Here is an 18,202-nt window from a genome sequence, read left to right on the forward strand (position 1 = left end):
CTCTCGCTGCTTCTGAACATGCACTTTGGATAACCCTGTTCTCAGACCCTCCGCTGCACTTTGCAGATAGATGCAGCCTATTTATTTTACTGTAAGAACACAGCAGACACAGGGAGCCAAAGAGAAAGCCAAAGACACATATATTCTGGTGGGTTAAATCCAAAAGAAGTTGGCTGAAAGTAAGTGTGTGTATGTGTGCCTGCCGACTATGTCTTCAAGAGAAACTTCCAGATTTATTGAAGTGACTCTGGACCTTGAAATATTTTTAATCGTGATTTGTATGATTATGTGGGGGAGTAGAGAGAGAGCTGGAAGTACTTTAATACTGAATTCTCTCTCTGTCTCTTTGTCTCTCACCCCCCCCCACGCCCCCCATCCTCTAACACACAAACACTACATCACTGTCTTTCTTACCTATTTAAGCTTTTACAGTATAGAGTTTTTTCAGCAAATGCCCTGAATCTCAATTCTCGCTTCTTAATTTTGGTTCCAAGGATTTTTTTTTTTTGTTACAGTCATTAGAGTTGCATATTTTTTCACCGCAAAAATACTATTACAAATATTTTCACTAATTCTAATTGTAATAACTGTTAATAATTTATTCAAACTGCTGTCATTGCTGAAGCATTCCTCCTTAAAGGCATATATCTCCTCATATATCTCCTTATCCCCTCAAGCCATTCTACACTGTAAAAAAAAACAAAAAAAAGTTGAGCCAACTTAAAATTTTAAGGCAACCAGCTTCAGCAGATTTTAGAATTTTCTCAACTTGTCGTTTTAAGTTTATATACAACAAAAATTTGAGAATCTCCCTCAAAAATAAGTTGAGCAAACTCAAAAATCTGCTGAAGCTGGTTGCCTTAAAATTTTAAGTTGGCTCAACTTTTTTTACAGTGTAGGTATATATGACTTTCTTCTTTCAGACGAATACAATTGGAGTTATATTAAAATGTACTGCTCTTCCATGCTTTATAATGGCAGTGAATGGTGGTTGAGATTTTGAAGCCCAAAAAAGTGCATTCATCCATTATAAAAAGTGGGGGGTTAATAGAGGCCTTTTAAAGTGTATCGATGCACTGTAAAAAAAAAAAAAACAGCTTCAGCAGATTTTTGAGTTTGCTCAACTTATTTTTGAGGGAGATTCTCAAATTTTTGTTGTATATAAACTTAAAACGACAAGTTGAGAAAACTCACAAATCTGCTGAAGCTGGTTGCCTTAAAAATTTAAGTTGGCTCAACTTTTTTTTTTATAGTTTGTGTAAGAAAAATATCCATATTTAAAACTTTATAAACCATAATATCTAGCTTCCGTTATCTGCTGGACGTACATTCATGAGAGAGTGGCATTCCAGTGGATGACGTAGGCATAGCGTAAGCTCCAATGAGAAGTGACGAATGCGAAATCACAGAGGACAGAGAAAAACAAACACTGGTCTCGAATTAGAAGTACAAAGAGGATTTCGATATAAGCCAAGAAGAACCTGGCTTTCCTTTTCTGTAAACAAAACTAGGTTCTCGCAAGACCAGCATGTTCTCACCAGAGCTTCCAGTGGATTTTTCTTTACAAATCCTCGTTTTGTATTTCTAATTCATCATCCACTTGAACACCTCTCTCGTTCGTGAACATGCATACGACAGTTAATGGAAGGTAGAGATTATGGTTTATAAAGTTTTAAATATGGATATTGAAAACGCCTCTCTCGAAATCGCAAAATCTCGACCACCATTCACTGCCATTATAAAGCTTGGAAAAGCCAGGAAATTGTTTAATATAACTCAGATTGTATTCGGCTGAAGAAAGTCATATACACCATGGATGCATGGATCTCTTTAAGGCTGAATAACATGACTTCCACAAATCTTTGCCCTGATTTGCAGTCTGGATGAGTCAATGCTGCCTGCTGAAAGTCAGAGCCAGTCTATAGATTTAGTGCTGTCAGAGTTGACAGATTTCACAGGAAATCGTATGGTGTATGATGGGCACAGACTCACATGGTGTTTACATGACACCGTTTTCAACTAAAAACAGAAAATGTTTTATGCAGTTTAGCTGTTCATTTACACGACAGTGGGTTTCAAAGTGCACATTTTGTAAAACAATACCATTATTGTCTCTAAGCTACAAAAACGTGAATTTGTGAAAATGGTGTCATCGTCATCATTTTTGATTCAGACTTTGACTCCATCCAGTCAGGATATCAGACAGGATATGTTTGATATTTTGAGCTGATTTTAGAACACTTGTTTTCATTTGTCATGCATCTTCTGGCAATGAGACACATTTCTTTTCTTTTTTTTAAGAACGATTTACAGTCTTTTAGTATGTGATCCCCAGTCATTTTGTGTATGATGTTTGAGTTTTTCTCTGTAACCATTTACAAGGTCAGCAAGAGTATGACACCTAGTGTTTTAAAATATGTTCAGATTTTAAAAGCCATGGTGTGTATTCCAGCCACAGCCATCATTCCAGAATTTCAAAACATCCCATACCATTTATATGTTTGTTTGTTTTTAAATAACCGTTTAAATCTATTCTGAAAAATTCTGCAGATTTCCCTCCAAAAAAGAAAATATTTCAAGTTTGCAGTTTCCGTCTCATCCTGCATAAGGAAGGTTGCATGTCTCATGGAGAAATGATTGCCTGAATGGTATGGATCTCTCTCTCACTGTAATGGTATTTGTTGGGTTTGATAAGCTCCTCTCTGACGATGTGGACACAGAGACAAAGGCCGACTGCTGCATTCTCCTGAACCCAGAGTTTAACACATGCTCAGATAACAGAAAGGTATTTACAGCACACTTCACTGTTACCTCAGAATAAATGGCCTGAATCTAGAGCTTATAAACTAATACTGCATAAAACGACAGAAGAGCATTTACGCAATAGTCTTTTTAGTTTATTGCTTGGAAATTATTTTATGTGCTGGAATTGATTGGCTAAGACTCTGCATCTGTCAGCCACTGTTACATAAATGAAAAGGAAGAGGACGAAGCAAGATTTAAGTGATGTCATTAAAGGCGAAGTGAGGTTGGTGAGCTGTAGTTATCGCTGTGATGTGAGTTTAATGTGTGCAGATTAGACTGCAGTCAGTGTGACTGTGAGTGTATCAGTGAGCGGCAGGCCTGTCCATCTGAAGTCCCGCTGGGATTCCTCTGGCTGTGTCTCATTGTGCTGGGCCCTGTAAGACAAAGGGTTAAGTAAATGTTTGGGGAAGATAAGGCCACTCACACTGACAGCATGCAGACTTCATGGACCGGGCTCCACTACGGCCAGATACACATTCTAACACACACACACACACACGCACTCCTCCTCACTTTTGCCTCTTTCTCAATTTCAAATTTTCTCTGTCTCTCTCAGGATTACTTTATCACGCTATTCCAACTCCATGACAGTGTATGTAAAGGTTTGTGAGTAAGACGCTAGCGCTTTATATTCTTACAATGCACTGCATTTTCATATGCCCATTATAGTTTGTGATAGTTTTCTTTTATCACAACATCACAAATGAGTGAACACTGAGATGAATTTTAAATTTGAGCTGCAGTGTTCGCTTAACTATGTACAATGTACTGTAAAACAATTTGGAGGTTGAAAATTTTAATTGACTTTCAATTTTATGTTGACTTTCTGAATTGAAAAAATCCAGCTGGCTCAGTAAACGTATCTAAATTGAATGTTTTTTTTTTTGTTTTTTTTAACATTGGCACTTAATTTGAACCAGCTGAAAATTTTCAATGCATCAATCAACAGTAAACTTTGAGTTTTGATCTCCAAAATCTTCTACAGTGTGGCAGTTCTAATTCTATATTCTAAATATTGTTTTGATTATTTTATAGTTTTTTCCTATGGTCTCAGTTTTACTTTTTTATCCTAATAATCTTTCGCTAATATCCCGTTAACAAAAGCCAGGTCATCTTCCAGGAAATGTCATCAGTTTCTGTAATAAACAAACAAATACAGCACAAGCATTTTTTTAAAAATAAAATTTACAGTCTTCAAAACATACTTCATAACAGCAATGACCTAACTGCAGTGAACATGGTTGTATAAAACCAGATATATTTCCTTTTGTGTGTATGAGAGAGATTACACAGTACAGCAATATTATGTTTTCAGGTAGTATAAGGCAGTGGGAGGGGAATGGTGGAGGCTTGCTTCACATGGCTGTTCCAGCTGCTATCTCCAGCTACAAGACTGAAAGTCTGGCCAGGAAAACAGACTTGCACACACTCACTCCTATTTTCTTTAATGTGCTCTGTTCAGTTTTTCCTACTCCTAAAACAAGCTATGTCCCACAGCGGTCTGATAAGAGAGAGGAGGGGCTGTGTACCTGTGTGAAGGGCACTGTGTCATGTTCGTTTTTTTGGAGTGTGTGTGGCATTAGTCATTTAAGTTATGACATTTGGTTTTGTATGTGTCATGTATGTGGGCGCATTATATGTAGTGTACAGCGCTAGAGCTATTAGCATCAAAGCAAATAGCTGTCAAACACTGTTGCATTAGCAACAGATTTAGTGTCATTTTATGTCTATTAATGACAACTTGTGAACTGAAGGTGGGCCTACAAATACAAAAAAGCCTTGTCACCTGCCATTACAGTGTTTTCTAGGGCATTGTACCATAGTAAAAGTGTTACTATACTCATTTATAGGTATGTACTATGGAAATAAAATGATTCTTTGACATGCACCACAGTAATACTCTGTTTATCTTTAAATTGGCTTGAAATACCATGGTATACTAATGTAATTATTCAGTGACATGGTATATAAGAAAATTTCATGGTGTTGCCAGCTGATAACATCACGCAAACTACCAACTGTATGTGGTACCACCACAGTACTTCTTTAAGGGTCAACTCAGTACAGGCTCATTCAACCAGTTTCAATAGCGATAAATGAGCCCTGAAAATACATAAACTACCCACTTTCCGTTTACTTCTTACTTTCACACATATTAAAATTATGGCCTATATTTTACATAAATAGGAGATCATAAATTAAACCGCAGACGTCAACTACACAATGAAGTGCTGCCATTGATGTGTTCTCGCCATACACAAACAGTGAACACTCTCCGTACACAGTTAGACGTTTTGTTTTTCTCCATAATTGGGCTGTAGAATAAACACGGAGGTTAGGTTGTGGAGCAGGGATGTCAGATAGTTTACGGAGACTTCATTCATGTACGGTCAAGTCTGATTCAGCCAACAGCTAATAAGTACGACGAACATCGCGTCAAATTGTCAGAGACGTCCAGAGCGGCTCGGTTAATGATACACAGTCTTTGATTTGTGCGAGCTGCTAAATAGCAGTAACATTAGTTCAGCTGTTTTAATGGCCTTGTTAGCGTGTCAATGAAAGATCAGTATATCAAATGATTTATCACCTGCCATCTTAGTTATGAAGAGCAAGCACCAGCGAAAATGGGGGAAAAACAGTAAATTTAGTTTAAAAGTGTTCTTGGATCAATGTGAATCATAATGCATATAGTGGGGGTGCATCCTTTCTCAGCCAGTGAAGATTTAGGTGGACAGCTGTTTGAAATGGGAGAATGCGTTCATGAACCTGGAAATTAGCTTGTGCTCTTTGGATAATCTACACCTTCGGGAGGACTGGGAATCTAAAAACACACTCCTATCCTTCTCTCACTCCCTCCATTCTGTCCATCTCTCGCTCTCCCTCTGATTCTTCATTTCATACACACACACAAATGGACACAAACACATTCAGACTTTCTTTGTATCTCTCTTTCCATTCGCTCTCCCCCCTCGCCCATTACCATGACCCTTGTTCTTCCCACTTACTTTCTCTCCATTCTCTCTCTGTCTCTCTCCCTCCCTCCTGCTGGTTTTATCAGTGGTCCTGCTCAGTGTCCTACTGTCATGTCTTGATGTGATTTATGTCATGGGCTGTGAAGTTTACTTATCTCCTCCCCTACACACACACACACACACACTCACACACACACTGAGGAGCTGGCTCCCACTTTCTAGGGCTCAGCCATCCTGGCTCCTCTGCCGCCCAGCACCCAGACCCGGCCAGAGTGAGCAGGGTGTGTTGCGTGTGTGAGAATGCTGGTATCAGTGAAGAGTATGAGGGTCTGAAATGAAATGCAGGGTGTTTAGTGGACAGTCAAAGATAGTGATGTCCCTCATGAAGCAATAGATTTTCTCCCTGATCCCATCCTATCCAGTTGTGTTCTTTCCTATACTGGTCTATCCTATAATATCCTGGCCTAGCCTATCCTGTCCTGTCCTTTCCCATCCTATCCCATCCCATCCCATCCCATCCTATCCTGGCCTATCCTTTCCTTCCCTATCCCATCCTTTACCAATCCTGTCTCGCCCTGATTTATCTCATCCTATCCCATCTTACCCTGTCCTGACTTATCTTATCCTGGTCTACCCTAACTTGGTCTATCCTGCCCAGGCCTATCCCAGTGTTCTTATCCTGTCCTGTCCTGTCCTGCTCCAATTCATTTTCATAATATCCTACCTTGCCCTGATTTATCCTAATCTGTCCTACAATTTTTTATTCTCGCTGTCCTATCCTGGTCTATCCTATCTCGTCCTGTCTTATCCTATCCTGTTCTATCCTACCCTACTCGTTCCTGCTCTGACTTATCCTGTCCTGTTCCAATTCATTTTCATAATATCCTACCTTGCCCTGATTTATCCTAAGCTGTAATACAATTTCTTATTCTCCCTGTCCTATCCTGGTCTATCCTTATCTTGACTTGACTTATCCTATCCCTGTTGCTGTCCTGGGCTATCCTATCCTGTCCTACCCTTGCTTGTTCTGACTTAAGCTGTCCAATGCCATGCAAAGAACGCTGTATTCCTTTCTTTATTCCAATCTTTGAGTCTGAATCTTTGCTTCTTGACTTACTAGAAACTGTGACCAAAATCATCTAGCACCAAATATGTCATTTCCTCCAGCCAGTGACTCATACAGTAATTCACAGTGAATCCAGCTCCATTTATATGTCATTGTTCTGTCTATAATTTTGAAATACTTTCATCCCAGTGTCTGTTATGTATGCATGTGATATTTGTGAGGTGCATATGTGATTTGTGTATGTGTGCGTGTGTGCATTGGAGAGGTCATCCACATCTCTCTTCTACACGGCTCTTAGCGCGGACCCTTTGATGTGCTTTTAGAATGGCCATACAGCTCTCTGCTTTACCTCTCGCTTGACAATTGTTTATTAGTTTTGAAACGGCTTTAGTGGACATCAGGCTCTCTGAGATGGCGCGTTTGTGGAGAGGACAACTCACAACTCAGCCGACCCCTCCTCCCCAAGAGCAGGACACAGGACAGTGAGTCACAGAGACCTTTGAAGGGTAAAGGGAGACTTGGGCCTGCTGGGGTAGGGAGTCTGAAGGATGGAGGAATGGGTAGCATGAATGTTTCATTTCAAGTGAGAGAAAGTTTGAGGTGGTCACAGAAGAAAGTGTAGGAGAGGAAAGAGACAAGAGAGAAGACCACCCTGGTGTTTAAGAGCTCATTGTGTGTGAGATTTATAGCAATGGTTACTGGTTGTGAGAGGTCTTTGAGAGTCCTGTGGAAGTGCTAAGAGAGTGCTGTATAAACGCCTCAAGAGCATTAGGAAACTGTCATTTATGCGAAGGGACAGCATGATAAAGCAGTTTTATAAAACTGGACAAATCTTTGAGAATATTGTAAACTTTGCCCAAAAATCTGAATAATCCATTTTAAACTGGTAGCTGTTTTTTATTTATTTTTTTGTTTGTTTGTTTTTTAAGCTGGTTTCCAGCAGACCTAAATGGGTCATTAGCTGGAATTTTGTTTTAACAGGATGTGCAAGTGTTGAGAGCTTTGTACTTGGAGATAATGAGTCTTTATCATTGATTTTTTTTTACAGTGAAAAATATCAAAAAATCTTTACATTTATTATATTTAAATGTATTTGTTCAATGTTTAAACAAATAAAAAATGTCTTAAGCCTTTAAAGGTCTCTCTGAAAACCTCTGAAAAAACATCATATTAAACATCAAATAGCTCATACAGTCTTGTCTCAATTAAATATATCTTGATTTTTGGATATTTTAACTAGAAATCAGACAAATCTGTTGCACTTTATTTTAGAGTACGTGAACTTACATGTACTTACAGTGTACTTATAATGTACCTATCTAAGAAAGTACTGGTAATACAAGGTAACTACATGGGGTAGGTTTAGGGGTAGGTTCAGGGTTAGTACGGAATTATTAACTAGTTATTGTAATTAATAAGTACATAGAATGTAAATGAGTAACAGGACTGTAAAATAAAGTGCTACCGACAAATCTAATAAATTGTTTGGTTGTTGTTGTTTTTACTCTGCATGATGTAATATTTTGTTCACACAGTGGTGTGTTTTTTTGTAACCTGAAAGTGACTAGAGGGAGATTGTTTGTTTTATTTTATTTTGTATTTTTTATATATAGTATACTTTGCATACAGTACATTCTAGACACACTTTAATCCCTGTGACTAATATAGTCCTTATGTTGAAAAGAACAGTACAATGCTATTATTAATCAACAAGTCACTTGAAGTTTCTATGGCTAAAATTATTACTGTTAGTGCTTTTTTTGTCTCTGTTCTTCTAAAATCAGGAAATCAGTGCACGTCTGCATTGCAGCTGCTTCCTCCAGTGATTGTCATAAAACACGTACATGTACTTGTGAACATTTTTTAACAATTCGAATCGGTTCATATCAATATGTTATGTGATCTATATTTTGCCAAGAAGTCTCCTTGAGGTTTTTAAACCTCAGTCCAAAGGAACGCCTGGTCATGAAATGACCAATGCAAACTTTGAATGTTAAATGTTAGTCATTTAACATTCTACATCTACAAAAACACGTACATCTAAAAAAAAAAACAGTATTATGTAGGCATTGCAGTCATGCATAAATCTATCAAAATATGAAGTCAGAACCACAATACAAAAATATACGAATGACCCAAAAAAATTACCTTGAACTTTGTCTGTTTACAAGTGTGCATTTAATATTTCTGCAACTATTACATCTCAGTGTACTCACTGAAGAAGGATTTTTTATTTTTTTTGGACAGTGTTTTGTTTCATTTTAAGCTCTATTGAACAGTATTTCAAGGGAATTCAGTGAGCTAATATGATGGATCAGTCTGCCCCTAGATAAACAGTGCTTTATATTGGTTTTAGATTAATAATCCATATACAGCAGTTTCACCTGCACTAGTTTTTCACTTAATTTTTCACATCTCTTTCTCAGGAGTCAAAGAGTTACTGAGAGTTCAGTTCATCCGTCTTCTCTCAAATAAAGAGAGACTCCCTGCAAATACGTCTAATCTTCCTTACCTCTCTTTCATAACCATCACTTTTCCTTCTTTCCGTGGGACATGATACGCTCGCTCCGTCAGCTCAAGTCTTATCGCTGTGTATAAAGGGTAAGAAAACACTGGGATGTTTGGTTTCTAATAGGCCTGTGTGGTGTAATTGGCTAATTGCTTTATTTTTCTCTGAAGGGTTCTGTGTTCTGTCATAGAGGCAGGAGGCCATAAACACATATGAGCATCTCCCTCACTGTCAAGGCTTCCTGAGCTGTGATTGGCTGAGGGCTGCACGGTCACCACAGCTGATTGGCCAGGCTGAGGATGAATGGCCACGCTGACAACCAATGGGGCCAGATGAGGGTGAGCCGGGTGAGATATGGGACGCCGCATTCTTGAGCACTAATCAAATCTTATGAGCTTTCACTGATGGGTATGTGTTATGTTTGTTGATTTGCCTTCATTAGTCTTTACAACGTGTCCATGTTCTTGTGCATTTTTGTGCATGCGATGAATCATGCTGATAGACGTCTGTATAAATCCTCAATGTCTAATGGGGTTTTAGCCAGCGAGCGAATCAGTTTTTATCAAGAGTTCATATGCAGGAGGAACCAAGACTCGCCTCAACAGATTCAAACACGTTTTGCAGCAAGCTAATAAAGTTTATATTGAAGAGGTTCTGGGGTCAAAGGTCTCCCGCTGCCCTCTGCTCAGCCTCCCCTCACCACTCCATCTAGCGCTCCAACAGGAGTGCTGAAAATAGACTGTGATGGATGCAAATCTGAACATTTCCCTCATTCCTTCCCCCTTTCTTAGTCTACCTTTCTCTGCTCATCAGACCATCTCTCGTCATCTCTATTAGTCCAGATGAAGATGGTTATGGACAGTCAGTTATTTATGGATTAGGGCGGAGCTCTGAACCTTTATTGCCATTCTTTAATGTCCTGAAAGGCTCTTGGGAATGTTTCAAATTACCATTATTTTTCAACAGCTCCTTTAACTTTTTATTTTATGATGTATTTTTTTTATATATATATACACTACAGTTCAAAATGGAGGTCAGTTAATTTTATTTATTTTCATTTTTTATAACTTTTTTTTTTTTGAACGATAGGAATAGTTTTTATTCAGCAAGGATTAATTACACAGATCAAAAGTGACAGTAAAGGCATTTAGAATGTTACAAAAGATTTATATTTCTATATAAGTTCTTTTAAATTTTGAAAATTAGTAATATATTTGCTCAACAATTGTGACTTTTTTATTTTTATTTGGGGTTTCATAGCTACTGGCTACTTACAGCTTGTGTTTTGTAGAAAAGAGCATCTTAGACATATCTCAGCAAAATACCTCATTTTTTTTACGTTTGGGGTGAGATATGGTGAATTATTCCTTTTACGTAAGCATACAAACATTCAGATGCCTTAATGTTCTGTGAGAATCTGTTTCAAACGCACATGCACACATACTGAGAGACGACATGTCTAGTGGTCTCTGAGGCGGAGATGGACGTGGTGATCTGTCGTGTGGGTAGACACACGTCCTGGGACACAGGAATCAGGAGGGGGTGTTTTTGTGCTCTGTTTTAGTCCATTTCCTCTCTGTGCCACAGAACTTCCTGTGTTGGTTCCGCGAAAGGAGACCCACCAGCTTCCCCCCAGCGGAATGAGTGCGTGCTTGTGCACGTGGGTGCCAGTCTTACATGTTGTAAGTCATTGCCACCTACCACACTCAATATTCTCTTTCTGCTCCGTGTAGTCAATTAGACTGCTTCAGTATTTGTCTACAGGGTGTAACTGTTATAAGTGTGGCTACTTCAGTGTGTTCAGTGGGGTTTTGGTACCAATGGATTGCAAATTGGGCAAACAATTATGGGTCAATGATATGATATAAATATTTTTCATGCTCCAACCTGGTGTTTATTCAAAAATACATACAAATGTAATTTAGTATGGAAGTATGATATTTTATTAATTTAATTAATTTGTTCATTAATTCATTAAAATTATTTTTCATATGTAATCAAGATAAAGCCAGGGTGATGCTGGTATCATAATGGGGGAAAAAATCTTGAAAAGAAAACCCTTATGTAAGCCACAATGTTGTTATTTCTTAGGGGAAAAAAGTGTAAATATTTTACTGAAATGTCTTCAGTTTTGATTAATATTTGAAAAAGCCAAAAAATATATATATTTTTTTTTTAAATTGAATATCAGCTAATTTGACCTTTTATATCATGGAAAGTTAGTTCAGGTTGTCAATTCCACAGAAATGTAGTGGTATTTTTGAATTAATAATGTGTGATATTTGTTAAAAAAATAAAAAAATAATAATAAAAAAATGATCTGGAACAATATATTTAAAACATTTTTGAAGATTTTAATTAAGACCTGTACACTCACATGTAATCTGGATGTAAAATGTCATGTGGTGCAACTCCATAGAAACTGATATATAACTGATTTTTTTTTAAAAGCACTTCTTTAAAAATAAGTGTTTTTTATTTATTTTATTTTTTTAAAATAACAATACATTCCATATTGAGGATGCAGAATGTCATGTGGCATGACTCCATAGAAACGTAGTGATATTTATGCATTAATAATTTTTATTAATGTTATGTTTTATTAATGTTAAGAAAATAATCTTGAAAAATCATCCAATTTTGGAATTAATTAATAAGATGTGTACTCTCACATGTATTCAAGTTGTGAGAAAAATGTTATTACTTTTTGCTTGGTTATGCCACATGACATTTTTAGAGCCATTAAACTGAAACTTTTCTTAAAAATGGTTTAAAAGTTTTTTTTAAAATCCATATGAAACCAACAGGAATACAAACAGTACATTTTGTAAGAATTTAGCATGTTTTGCACCAGATTTGTTTTGTTTACACTCTTTTACATCATTGGCCTATGCTTTCATACAGCCACCAGCACAAAATACTCAAGTGCAGCCTCTGTCACTTCGACTGAAGGGCAAACAGAGACCGTCTGGATCGGTGAGGTCACCTATGACCTGGAAAACACACTGAATTTTGCCGAAGCATGTGACAGATTAAAAGATTTTAAATCTATGGCATGTCCAAACAAGTGTTCTAATGATTTAGGATATGGGCTTACATTTGAAATACACATAAAGTGAAATATATCTATTTATGCTACAGTAATTTTCCATCATTAGAAACGAAGAAATGGTGACTTGTGAATCTCTGTGTTAAGATTACAGTATTCTTTGGGGATTGGAAACCAAAGCTCCCCTGTTCCCGACCCCGGTCCTGTATCTTTCTTTCCTCTCTCGTTCTTGTTTGATGTCACTGTAAGTGGAGTCTCTGGGTGGGCTTGGACGGTATCGGTTCTTGGACTGACTGACTGCTCCATCATGTTGTTTTCTGGCAACACTACAGACAAATGATCAAGGCACATCCATTCCTTTGCTCCGTAGCGGAACAGAGCGATCTGGCCATGCCTTGTGCTGTTAAACAGCAATGGACCTGGTTTCCATCCTTCCTGTATCGGCAGGTTTAAAGACATTCTGTTGAGTTTATCAAAAGTAGTTTGAGAGCAGAAACAGCATCACGACTTCCAATGGGAAATCATATATTGCCGCCAGTGATGAATGTGTGTGAACGTGTTTGTTTTTATGCAGCATCTCTACAGTGTGTGATAAAAATGTTAAGCATTCATTTTGAGTTTAGATTGACCATCTGTTCAATTGCTGTAATGAAGTCTCACAGGTGAATCACTGTACAGCGCCCTCTAGTGACCGACTGCAGAACTGCATCAAAACTGCAGAGGTCTCACCTGGACCTGTAATTTGAGACTACAGCCAAAACATGCTGAAAGAAAAAAATTGGAATAGGTTTTAGAAAATACATATTTTATTCATTTATTAAAAAATCACCCTCTGTGGATAAATGTTTTGATGGGCCTTTCAAAACATTCAAGCGGTGCAATCAAAAGAGTTACAGTATGGTGATGAATATTTATTGGTGTTAGACTGTTCATGAATATTTAAAACTTTTCATAAAAGCCATATGAATATTTACCTCTGTACACCAATGAGAAAATCATGCCATTTGTAACAAGTTACAGTACGGCCCAAAAGTCTGCATTGAAAAGCTGTGATTTAGGATCAAATAAAACTAGGAATGCTTCCTAATTTAGGATTTAGAATCAAAGAAACACCGCAATGTAAAATTAGTGTATAAAATAGTGACATTGATCATGGGACTCTTTGTACAAACAGTCAGATGCTTTTCCGTTGAACCTTAAGATGTTCTTTGGATCATCTCAGCTCAAACTGTAGAACATAATCAGCTTTTACACAATGCAGTTTGACTTGTTGTCATGAAAACAAATTAAAAATGAACCATATCTCGAGACTTATGAGGTTCATGTATAATTTCAATGTATATTTTTTTATATTAATATTCAACTTTTCACCCAAATTGCTGTGAAATGTTTTTTTTTATTAAAGTAGGATAATCCTCAATGTAAGCATTTTCAGTAGTGCTATTAAAAGTTTGGATCCCATTGTATCAGTTTTGAATTATTTGCATCTGTTTTTACAGCCAAGGTAATATTGCTTTGTTCGCAAAACACAGGTAGCCCATTGTTCTTTCATGTGAGTTGCCATTTTACGATGACTGAGCTTGTTTCTGCGGTGTTAGACGTCTTTTGAGTTACATAAACATTTATGCAGCAGTATTTTTTAAAGGGGGATTCACCGTGTCTTGTAAATCTGTCTCATTCTTTGAAGTCTTATCTGGCTCAAGACATGGATCGTAGTGCTGCTCTGATCCTATGGAATCCCAGTCCCTCGCGTGTGTGCTTGTGTGTGTTCCTGCACTATAAACGGCCCCCAGAAAACCCAGGTGCATATTTTACTGTTGAATGATCATGCCATGTAATTAATACAATTTAAAAGATAAAACACTTTTTTTAGGTAGTAATTTGAAGTTGTGCTTTAACATACATAAATCAGGTATTTAACAGTCTTTGGCAATTTTGGATTGTATTGCTTTGCTTTGATATGTATGTATTTATTACCAGTGCATTTTAAACAAACTATTGTTCTTAGAGTGGGTAAATAACTATTTATTTATTTATTTATAAAGCCAGTGCATTTTAGACTAACCGTACAAGTCAGTTCAACTTTAGTTTATGTCAAGTAATGACACACCCAGTAATCTATGCTGCTATTGAGCAGACTTTATACGTTTTTTAAAATAAATTTGAAGTCCGTTAATAATTAAAACTGCATTTGCAATATTTGACAGCGATCCCTGTCTTTGTTCATTATAATATGTGAATATTTATGAATGGTACCTGTGTTAATCCCATAGGCCTCTACAGACTGTTTAAACCTGTGCTGTTGCTCCGCCCAGTGGACAAAAAGCAGATCACATCTCAGAGCACTACAGTTATTTAGCAGATTTTACACTTTGCTTCATGAACCTGAGAAACCAGTTTGCATCTGTCACCATTTGGAGATTGGATCTCTTTGGCCTTTGACCTATAAATCCATATGCAATCCATAGCCATTTGCTTATTACAAGATAAACAGTCATAATTTGTTACATGGTTTGTTCTTCAAAATGGTTTTATATAAAATAGATACGTTATAAAGTTGACATAAATCTAGTTTAGTCTACAGTGGAATAGTGTGCTCATAAGCTGCACATGACTAACAGTCCTATTGGGGTGGAGATGCACAGCTCACTGACCTGGTCTGTCTGGTGCTGCAGAATCTGACTTTACCATCATCTGTCTTGCTGACTTCTGGTGTCATTCTCTCAGAGCTGCATTGCATAGGTTTGAATAGCTCACGCTAGACCAGAGCCCTGCTGGTTCATCATTTTTAATATGCATAACGGTGACCTGGCCTGTTCATTCTCCTATCGACCCAAGTTTATGTCAGCCTCAACCCTCCAGATTCTTTGTTGTGTGGTATTGAGGATTGTGAGCCCTAACTTTACATATATCCGCCAGGATATATGAAGTGTGTCTATTTTGAAGTAGGTTTTTCTAATTTCTTGCACTGATTTTGGTTGAAAAACCTGGGATGATGGAGTTGTTATTTAATATGGACCTGCTTATGAAGAATTACTAAATTGCAAAGAAGCATTTGTCATCAACATATCATGTTGACAGGATAGTTTATGGATCGATAATAGTGTTCTAGGCACCCTTTCAAAAGGTTCTCTGAGGAGCCCATAGGTTTCTGCAATTCCTCTACTTCCTGTCAGTGGTTCTATCAGTAACTGCATCATAAAGGGCGGTTTAAAGACGCAATGAAACAGAAGTAGTGACAGATCTTTTCTTCTATATAGTGATGTACATCTGAGTTAAATTGGTTATCAAAAAAAATAGCGTGGTGGTAGCATCTCAAATAGCTTTTCAGTAGCGAAGCTCTATTTTTGATCAAGTAGCGCGGTAGCGTCAACAAAAGCTAACGTTACATTTTCCCAAAGCATTTCTGAAACTCAAGCTCAAATCAGAAATATAACAGGTAAGGATCACTGATCCTGGACCAGTAAGTAACGCCACCTCCACTAAACTTCGTAATGCCATTGGCTCCTCAAACTGTCAGTCAAACCTCATTATTCCTCCTGCCTCTCTCGTCAATGAAGCAAAGTCAGAATTACCTCCTCTCCTAGGTTCACGAAACGGTCATCCATAAAATGTGTTGCTGTTCAGTTGTAAGTAATCTTAATGATTCCTAAATGTATACTTTCGGAAGGCCAAATAAAGTGCTTTTGCTTTCACCTAGAAGCACACAGTGTCTCCCTGTCATGGCTGCATCAACACTACTGTGGTCACTGAAACCACGCCTTCTTTCTTTGCATGAACATTTGGGCTGCATTATGCAAATATTTCCACATCTTGATGTAGACATGTGGGGGCGTGTTTGAATGAGCTATTTTAGGGGGGCGTGGCAGAGTCTTAACTTTGATAAAGAATATCTCTTTGGTTTTGAGACTTTAGTCTTTGCAACTTCAGGGATCTTATCTATGCACAATCAGCTTGTAACACTCCAAAGAGAAAGGAAAACTTGAAATCGCATCATATGACCCCTTTAACTAATGAACCTTATTGTTCAGTGTTACCCTTTGCATAAATGTATATGTATCCACCTTTTTTTTTTTTTTTTTTGTTATCAACATTTTTTATTTTTCATACATAACATCCAAAAAAAACAAAAAAAACAGACATACTCAATATCTCAAAGTCCAGTCAAAAGGAGGGAGAGGGAAGGACAAGAAAAACAAAAGTCACTCCTTTATACAGTCACGTATATATCAAAGAGAAAGCACTGCCAAGCATCGATGGTAGAAGGCTTGGCCCCATTGATTCGTGCTGTTGTACATTCACAAGTCACTATTTGCAGGAGGCTACGGATCCAATATGTTTTTCCACACATGTGCAGTGTAAACTGTATCCACCTTTTTCTTCAACGCGGAAGTAAGCCTATGGGTGAGACTTCCGGTTCATTAGCCGCTATAGGTAAATAACGAGTAGAATAACAACGTGCAGTAAACGGTAAAACTGTTTGCACTACAAACCAGTGTGTTCATAATTAAGATAATACATTAAAATGATATGGTAAGACACACTAATTTTCAATATCAATCAGCAAAACAAACTGTTTTGTACAGCTAAAAATAGCTGGATGCAGATGAGACCAGAAGCTAGACCCATAGAATTTACAAATGGCCGCGCCCATTTTTACGTCAAGAAAAAGGTGGATACAATAAAGCCACAATACTTCCGGCCAACAGCAAAAATTTATTTTGCCTATGTCACAGTATGAGGTAAATCCGGCCATGTAGGCTACATGATGATTTTTGTTGACAAACTGGTTTGTAACAGTTGTTGAATGAACAATTAATCTGAACTCTTATGCCTGTCTATCTGCTTGACTGACATTTTTATTGATCACTGAGAGAGCATTGACTTAGTATGATGTTGGTTCAATGTAAAAATTAATTTAAAAAAAAAATAGCTTAGATGTAGTAAACTACTTTTGCTATGTTGCTGTAGCTTAGCTTGCTACATTTCCCAGGGCTGTAGCTTTAGTGTAGTGAAGCTTCATTTAATGAAGAGTAACTGTTTGCTTAGCTCACTACATTTTCCAAGTAGCTTGCCCAACACTGATACTGTATTTTAAAGAGATACTCAACCCCAAAATGAAAATTTTGTCATTAATCACTTAATGTCGTTCCAAACCCATAAAAGCTTTGTTCGTCTTTGGAAGACAGTTTAAGATATTTTGGGTGAAAACTGGGAGGCTTGTGACTGTCCCATTGACTGGCAAGTAAATCACACTGTCAAGGTCCAGAAAAGTATGTCACATCGTCAGAATAGTCCATCTGCCATCAGTGCTTCAACCGTAACGTTATGAAGCGACGAGAATACTTTTTTTACGGAAATAAAACAAAAATAACGACATGACGTTACGGTGCCGAATCGTTGAATAAAGTCATTATTTTTGTTTTATTTCCATACAAAAAGTATTCTCGTTGCTTCATAACATTACGTTTGAACCACTGATGGCAGATGGAGTATTCTGAAGATGTTTTTCAAACTTTCTGGACCTTGACAGTGTAATTTACTTGGCAGTCAATGGGACAGTCACAAACCTCCCAGTTTTCATCTAAAATATCTTAAATTGTGCTCCGAAGACAAACAAAGCTTTTATGGGCTTGGAACGACATGGGGGTAAATGATTAATGACAAAATTTTCATTTTGGGGTGGAGTAACTCTTTAAGGGTGGGCAATATGACCAAAATCTTATATCATGATATGAGTCATTTTATTTCACGGTAACAGTATATATCACAATATAGCTATTTTTGCTTTAAAAAAGGTC

General features: G+C 37.4%; 1 protein-coding gene across 16 annotated transcripts in view; it reads left to right on the plus strand.

The window, feature by feature from the left end:
• Positions 1–18,202, plus strand: part of rbbp8l (retinoblastoma binding protein 8-like) — a 36,951-nt gene that overhangs the window by 3,773 nt on the left and 14,976 nt on the right. For 6 of the 16 annotated variants that reach the window (XM_058763913.1, XM_058763912.1, XM_058763915.1 and 3 more), the window contains 3 exons: positions 9,270–9,444; positions 9,523–9,699; positions 10,940–11,034. The exons of 3 other annotated variants lie outside the window; for them this stretch is intronic. The gene's annotated coding sequence lies outside the window, so the exon portion shown is untranslated. Of the gene's footprint in view, positions 1–1,835; positions 2,786–4,120; positions 7,326–9,269; positions 9,445–9,522; positions 9,761–10,939; positions 11,035–18,202 lie in introns of those variants that run through there. 7 more of the 16 variants (XM_058763923.1, XM_058763922.1, XM_058763925.1 and 4 more) reach the window with 6 other exon arrangements.

This window comes from Onychostoma macrolepis, chromosome 23 (genome assembly GCF_012432095.1).
Source record: "Onychostoma macrolepis isolate SWU-2019 chromosome 23, ASM1243209v1, whole genome shotgun sequence".
Lineage (NCBI taxonomy): Eukaryota > Metazoa > Chordata > Actinopteri > Cypriniformes > Cyprinidae > Onychostoma > Onychostoma macrolepis.